Below are 8,470 nucleotides of genomic sequence, written 5' to 3'. Positions count from 1 at the left end.
CGCTGCAACATATGCAAATTATAGGAGTAGGCTAGCCTTGAAGATGCATTCGTGCCATGATTGGAGGGACTACCCATGCATAAAATGTTAAAAGATGCCGGTGGGGAAGCTAGTTAATCTAAAAAGCTCGAGGTTGGCTCCCAATAAGCTCAAAGCTAGCCCAATTCAAATGCAATTCAATCAAGTTTGAACATGGTTTATAGATTAGAAGTCAACTTTGGACCAAGTTTGAACAGAATCTAACTCAATCAAGCTTGGCTTGACAAGATTTAAAAATTGGCAAAATATGTGTAATATATGTTAGCATATAATCAACCATTGGATCTAATTCAATAGCTAACTTTTAATTCACTTTGTATATGATTAAGTATTGAACCAAGCTTGAATCAAGCATGAAGTGAGCTTGACTGAAGTTAGAACTAAAACTAAACTAGGCTTAGCTCAAGCTTTATTGGATCTTCACAAGGATTGAGTTGATTTTATCTTGATAAGTATTACAAGCTGCTTGAAACAGGCTTCAGTTTGGTTAGGTTTGAAATTAGTACCAATTAAGTTACAATTAATCAAACTAGATCATAATTTCCCAGGTCAAGATTATTTGAAAAATCAGGTGATATAGACGTAGAAATGTCTAATTGCTTAACATCTTGATAAACAAATAGTCCAAATTTGACATTAGATAAGCCCAATTAATTTCGAAGGTTTATGCACTTGAGATATATCAAGGCATTGTCCGAGTCTCATTTCAAAAATACCAAATTTAATCAAATTTTTTTCCAAAAAAGTTAAACAAAAAATGCCATTCCTACCTTTTTTATAATGTTAATAAAACATAAATGCAAGGGAACGGTTTCATGCTTGGCATCTGCTCCAAAAAAAAACCTTTTAGAAGCATGATCAAAAGTTCATATTATAATTTTGTATTATTATTTTAATTATAGTTAACAATATAAAAATTTCATCTTTGTTACAACAAATTATAATATTATTGTATCATCCATGGCCTATTTTATATTCCATCTCATATTTTTTATAGTATATTATAACATATAAATATTACTCAAAAATTAATAGTATAATATAATATACTATTATAATTTAGTTAATATAATAAACTTAATTTTTAAACATTCACTAAACCCGGTATAAGCTAAACCACCACGATAACTTTTACCTTGTTTTGCCTATCACTGGCCTTGGTTCCGAGCTTCCGGCTTCTCGAAGGAAAAGGGGGATTAAGATTTGGGCTTAAATCGGTCCAACCGGGGATTAAGAATTTAAGACTTGTCTATCCCTGGCCTAGTCTTTTTTTTTTTTGTAAAATAAAGAAAAAGGGAGAAGGAAGGGACAAGCCCACCTCTGTGTAGTAGACTCTACTGGACTCCCACCCCGCTAGGAGAATGTTTGATACGGATAGAAATGACCGTGTGTTGGGCATTTCGGCCGATTTTACTCATATCTTTTCTATTCATAAATTTGGCTCGGTTACTCTTCTAAGCTCCGGCACGAATTTTCTGTTTGGGTTCCTTGTTTTGCCTATCCCTAGCCTGGGCTTAGAGAAAAAGGGGGATTAAGATTTCGGCTTAAATCGGGCCGACCGGGGATTAAGAATTTAAGATTTATCTATCCCTGGCCTTTTCTTCTAAATCTTTTCGGTGGGTGCCAAAAGCCATTTCCCTTCTCGCCATCCTCGCCATTTAGATTTGTTGACCATATCTTCGTTCCTCGGTGATTCCCGTTCCAATTTCCAGAGAGAACGATGGCGAGGTCCGCCGCTCGGACTTCCGCTCCGACCACCCGAACCCAAACCCTAACCCTAGAAGAGACTTCCTCCTCCTCGTCTTCTTCTCAGCAGCGGCAGCAACAGCCCGAGACCGTGGTTCTCCAACTCCGGCGGCCTAAGAAGAAGGTAACGTGGAAGGAGGGGACCGTGGACAATGAGTTCCTCAACCGGAAGAGATCCAAGAAGTGCTGCATCTTCGACAAACAGAAGCCTTTCGACGAGGACGGTAGCGACGATGACGACGGCGGCAGCGGCGGTGGTCCCGCCGGGAAGGACGGGGCCGGCCCCAGTGGCTGCTGCTCCCATGGAGGGGGGCATTGATCGGAGGGATCCCTTGCCGCTGCGACCGTATGTGTTCGATTCTGGCCTCTTATTTTGATTCTGGACGCCTAGAATCGGAAAAAAGATTTGTTTTTTTTTCGCTCAATATTGATTTATTCGGACGTAAAGTTAAAATTCTCATAGGTCGCAGTTGTTATGTACTTTTGCCCTTTCTCTGGGGTTTAAATTTGAAGAAATGTCTTGATTTTGTTTTTTTTTTTTGGATTTGGATTTTGTGGCTTTGGATTTGGGAAGGCTTGCCTTTTAGTGATTTTTGCTGTTCCATCCTAGTTCTGGGTAATGAAAATTAACTGCCTTTGCGAAACGGAATTTGCTAGGAACGCAATTTAATTCATTCATCTGTAAACTATTGCACTAGATTGTCTGAAGAGGGGTTTAGGTTATCTTCTCAATGACACATTGGGGACTTCAAATTTTTGATTCAATATGCATTTCTATGTCCTTCTATTAATTGGTTTGTTCTTCTCTTTTGACTTCTAAATGTTATAACATGCACACTCACAAGAAAAACCTTTTGACATGGAACATGGTCTTTTTATTGTTGGATCATATGGACTCTGGAATTCTGGAGAAATGCAAATTAGTGTATCATTTTTGTAGCATTAGAATTTGGAATCCAGTAATAGTTTGGTGCATATGTGGGAAAACATTTCATGGGAGAAACAAATGAGTATTGGAATTGGCAAATGACAAAATTTTATCAATTTCTTGTTCTAAATGCTGTGGTGGTTCTACATGTTTAAGTTAAGAGTCATTCGATATGTTGTAACATATAAGAAGCATAAGAGTGCAAAATATGGCTAAGAAGAATTTATTTAGTTTACAGAACTAAATTGTTAAATTACTCGGAATAATTGCATAACTTGATAAAGACCAAAGCTATATTATCTTTGATTTTCTTAGGATTCTTTCTTAGCTAAATTTTATTATATGAATTTTAATATTTCATCAGATTTTATTACACAAAAGGTAAAAAACCTCCTGGACAGGTAAGTTAAGATGACGCAAAATATGCAAATGAAGGGAATGGTGGAAGTTTCAGTTCTTTATTCCTTTTCTTCTAGTTGGTAGTGGTGGCTGTGGTGATAGAGTTTGGATGATAGGCCAGGCCAATGAACTAGAGGTTGTCGTACAGTCTTAGGTCGCCTTTCAGTTGTTGGAACTTATTCCTATGAACCAAACAAACAGGTAAATACAGATTTTCTTTTATTCCCCTACATTTTATAGGGTGAATGTGTTCTGCAAATTATTACATGTGGAGTTATATTAGAGGTTTTGTATTGTGGTCTGTATATGATAGCTTTATGTTAAATGCTCAAGCTAGGAAAATAATGTTTAAAGTTGGAAAACTATTTATTCCCCATAGAAGGTAGGTAATTTCATGAAGTCAGATTAGTGACCAACAGCAGATATTACGTCATAATTGATTTTCCCTGTCCTGGTTATGATTTTGTATGCTTTGGGTAATATCCAAGTAGTTTATTGAAGACTGTATGGTGTATATGAACAGCTAGAATTCATAGATAGCAGGAAACAAGGGCTATATTCCTTTACTAGTTCTCTTTTTTGTTTGATTAACAGAAATATTTACTATCAAGCAAACTTTTAGATGTGACTAGTGCAATATTGATCGAAATATACATTACAAGAGACTGAGGGTGCACAAGAAACATCCCAAGTTGATACTTTCCATTGACTTGCTACATCTTATTTGATAAATTATGTTTTATTTGTTGGGTTACAATGGACAGCATCACAGCATGATGTCTAATCATTTAATTCATCTCCCCTTTAGCTCTTGTTCATGCTCCCAACAGGATCCAAGGAAGACCTAGGTAATAGTCCCACTGCATTTGAAGATAATAGGGGCTAATTTGAAGCTTGTAAGGTCATTTAAGGGCAGATCTGCTATTTGTTGTTTCTGTATGTGCTAGCGAGTATTACTAACATTTTAAAATATCATGAATGAGGGAATTTAAGGCCATACCGTGCATCCATAATGTTTTCTTTTTTCCTTTTCTTTCTATTTTGCTTACATATTGGAAGCTGAGATTTTTCAGTGAGCATAATGACAACAGTTGGGGGCAAGCAACTGACCCTTGTTACTGGGTAATCAATCACATGCCAAGGGGTTATGTTTAGAGGTTTGAGTACTAGTATTAAAATGTGCACCAATTCTTGCTGGCTTTCGGCATCTATATCCCTTTTTCCCCATCTATCTTCTTCTTTCTACTATCCCTTCTGTCGAAAAGACTGATCAGATCTTTCATGATTAATTTCTGAGTTCATGCTAAAATTATGCACAACCCACTAACTCCCTTTCCAATCTTAAGTCTTAACCTTATTACAGTAAACCATAGTTCTAAATTCTGAACTGGGATCCTGAATTGGAATCATGAAGCCTTTACTTTATCCTATCCATTACTCACCATACTGCCCAAAACTGGCCCGTTTGGGGTGTATCGAACCATTCTGGTGTGGAATCTGGACAGTACAGGCATGCAGGTTGGAGTAGGCTTTGAAGTGACCTGAATTGATGCCCCAATAATAAGGGTGGAGGCACAGAGAAGGATTGCTGCAAAGCTTTAAACAATGTGGTGGCAATATCAGATTTATAAAAATAATTAGGAGGGATACTCATCGAGAACAACCAGAGCACAATTGTTTCAAGCATGGGGTAGAGGATGGTTGATGCTCATTTTGGAGAGAACTAAGGGCTGAGATACTTTTCAAAAGTTAGAAGAATGGGGAGCAAGGTTTGCACTACGGATTTCGGTGCCTGTACCGGTACCCAACTTGTACAGTCTGGGTGTGGTTCAGTTTTTGCTATCCACACTCAATATGAGGCTGTACCGAATATTGGTTCATGACCAATATGACTCGGCATTGTCTGGTACTTCCAACCATGATGGGAATTTAATGAGAAGGATTATGAATTGAATTTTTAGGGACATTTCTGGAAAGAATCGAGTCTGCAGAGGCATCTTAAGATGATTATATTAGCTCTTCAGGAAATATATACAAATGTTGGGCCCCACTAGTGATTGTCGCATACATGTCACATGTGTTCTCAACTAGTGGTATCTATAGTTGATGGTTAAATCATCCAATAAATTGGCTGGGGAAAAATAATCATCACATAACATGCATTCTCGTTATGCCTCACCATGCTGATCTTATTTTAAAACATCATTTCAATGATTACAAAATCTACACCCTTAAACACCTATCAATTTCCTCCACTTTCCTCCTGAAACGTATTTACCATTTGAGCAGCAAAAGTAGCATGTTGACAGTAAAATTGATGCTGGACAGCAAGGAAGAGGGAGGGGGAGAAGAAGGAAAAAAGAAAAGGAGGGGGAGGAAGGGAACTAGGCTTCATGCCTAGCTTTTGCTCTTGGCTTCACACCAGGGCTAAAGAAAGAGAACCAATTCTTCATTCATAGCATACCCCATGCAAACGTATGGTCCAACATGTATACAAAACCCAAAATGCAAGGATCCCTCTACAAAGAAAACAATTCCACAAAGGGTCCACGAAGATAAATACACTTAAGTAAGCCCAAAGGCCAGCAAAATGAAACAAAATCACTCTAACCACAATAAAACTGGCTGAACCATCCTTGTCCGGCGACTGTAGACCAATACCCAACAGGTCCTCTGGTGCTTGCCCTATACCCAGCAAGGCTAGTTCAGGTTTTGGGTCAAATATTTCTACTCCTTACTGTTGACAAAACTGCAAGGATGTCACAATCTAATAGCAGTGAGTAAGAGTGATAAAGAGCATGATTAGTCCGGGTTTTAGGTCAAAGATTTCTACTTCTTACTGTTTAGACAACTGCAAGTATTTCACAATTCAATTGCAGGAGTATATATTTTTGATGGTTTAGATCAGGTATAGTCTGTGGTTCCCTGTTCATGAGTCCTAATTGAATATAACACATTGTAGCTTGTGCTTTATAACATGGTCATATGTCAACTGTTATTTATTCTTGAAATGCTTGGCTACATACGAATTCTTGTCTCAACTAATATGACTACCGCCGACAGGCTGTCCTTCCTGGTAATGACACCCGATTACCTTGGAGACCATGCAATGTGAATGGCTTCCAACTTAGTTTGCTAGTCACAATCATTCATTTTTGTTGAAAAAGCTACTGAAAATGTCTCTATACAACATAGGATCCAATTGTCACCCTAAAACCAGTTGTAATCTTATATGGTCATCCAAGATCTCCTCCTTACTTGACATAGAGTCACAGTCATGGATAAATTCTGCTGAGCACGGCACCACATTAGGAGGCACCCTTATGTATCAAAATATCTTTTGGTTAGTTGGAGAGGACATGCAAGCTTAAATGACTCTGGTGCAATCACTTTTTCATTCTTGCTCACTGGCTTGTTAAATTGTATTGGATCATATGTAACTAGACGGTTTTACCTCTTTGAATACTTTCATGAACCTTTCTTGAAGCCATTAGAATTGAATGTTTTGCTGTATGTTGTATTATATACTTTATAATTTTACTTTAATCTATCATAAAATTGAAAATGAATGATGTGAAGTCTTTAACTGAGTTAAATGGCTTTTGTGATCCTGCAGATGTGCTTTTGGGACCGAATTTTTTGTCCCTTTAAGGGAGCTACACAATTGGAGGTTCAATCCAGTACCAGGAAGCCTGTGTTTTGGTGATTCCTTTTGTAATTTTTTCTCTAGATTGTGGATACAAAGTTCCTTGCATCATGACATTATGTCGCGACGCTGATACAAAGTTCCTTTCATAACCTGACATTTTATGTGATTTAGGGGGAATTTTGTCCTGTTGATGTACTTGTAAAACCTATACCATCTTACAGTGCAAGTGTATGATCTTCTATTTTTTGAAATGTGAGAGGATGGCTACTCTTCTTTTATTAAAATTTTGAGTGTAAACAGTAATTGTCTCTTGTGCATGTGGTAGAATTGCTTTCTGCACGAAACTATTTTTGCACAATATGGATAAAGCCGAATGTTTCAGATGTTTGTTTTGTTACTAGTATGGATGCATCAGCTTATCGAGTGATGCTTGCCGGTGCCCAGTTTGTGGGCATGAAAAGTTGTACTGCATGCCTCGAGGGGATTGGTGTAACCTGCAGGAATTTATATGAAATCAAGTTGCCAAGCTATCATGACTGAACCTAGGAACCTTTTGTGTGCACTTAATTGAGCGCCCTAAAGTGTTTTCTAAATTCCTATCTAATTGCAGTGTCACATCTGGAACTCAGAGCATAACAGACGCTGCATGCCCGCAAGACAAACCATAGCCTACTTAATTATTTTGTAAAACTTTTAAATCAATATCAAAATAATCTCACTCTTCAAAATTAATGTACTAAAGATCGAATTAAATCATTGTTATAAACAAATATCTCAAAGTAATAAGAATCATATTATTCCGAGCACTTACTATCATTTAAACTAAATAAAAAATTAAAAAAATAAATAAAACAAAATTAAGAAGCTCAAATAATCACCAATATTTTCGGAAGATCTAGTGCATCCCCTCATCTCTCGAGTAATTTATGATTCAGGATTTGGAATATAGAAAAAAATAATAAGCTACACTAGTCCAGTAAGTAACAAAATACTTCAGGGTGGAGCTAAAGCATGCTAGCAGATAGCAAATCAAATGCAAATATAACATATTATTAACTTGGCAAAATTTCTTCCTCATCAAATTTTAGAAATAATATATTTTTTCTTTTTAAATCTAAAATATTGGTTATGACCATATAACCTAGTGGCATGGGCCATATAATTGATAACAAATAGCAGATAATGGACCCAAATACCACTAGTCCAATAACCGATTACACAGTGTCGAAATTAGTTTCTCAAATTACAAATCGATAAAGGATATAATTCCTATTAGCAGGATTAGAATAGATCATAGGTATGCTAAATATATATAAAAGCATTATTACAAGTTACCGGTCCAATTTGCCAAAATCATTGCTCAAAACAGATCATATATCCGAATTAACTTATTTATAAAAATATCAAAATATATATTTTATTCTCATATCAAAGGTAAAACGTAACATGCTTGACCATTTAATCAAATAAATGAAGGAAACTATAAAAACTATGTTATTAAGCAATATAACTATAATTTTTCAAAATTATTTAGAAAACACACTTTGAAGTGTTAAGTTACTTACCTTTTATCGCTTCGAATTTCCACTTCAATCAAGCATGTCAAATACACCCATTCAAGGTCATCGAAATTTAATTAATTTTATAGTCAATGTCTTCAAAACCCAACAAATAAGAACTCTTGAAGAATTAAAATAGGTTAGGTGAGT

General features: G+C 36.4%; 1 long non-coding RNA gene across 1 annotated transcript; it reads left to right on the top strand.

Annotated features, from left to right (window-relative positions):
• The first annotated feature begins 1,608 nt into the window (after window positions 1–1,608).
• Window positions 1,609–7,144, top strand: LOC103706588. The gene is made up of 2 exons (XR_603993.4): window positions 1,609–2,131; window positions 6,729–7,144. It is a non-coding gene; the product is annotated as an uncharacterized LOC103706588 (long non-coding RNA).
• The last annotated feature ends 1,326 nt before the right edge of the window (window positions 7,145–8,470 follow it).

This window comes from Phoenix dactylifera, unplaced genomic scaffold (assembly GCF_009389715.1).
Source record: "Phoenix dactylifera cultivar Barhee BC4 unplaced genomic scaffold, palm_55x_up_171113_PBpolish2nd_filt_p 000275F, whole genome shotgun sequence".
NCBI classification, from domain to species: domain Eukaryota; kingdom Viridiplantae; phylum Streptophyta; class Magnoliopsida; order Arecales; family Arecaceae; genus Phoenix; species Phoenix dactylifera.
Note: the sequence above shows the minus strand (reverse complement) of the source record. Positions and strands in the feature narration are given on the sequence as shown.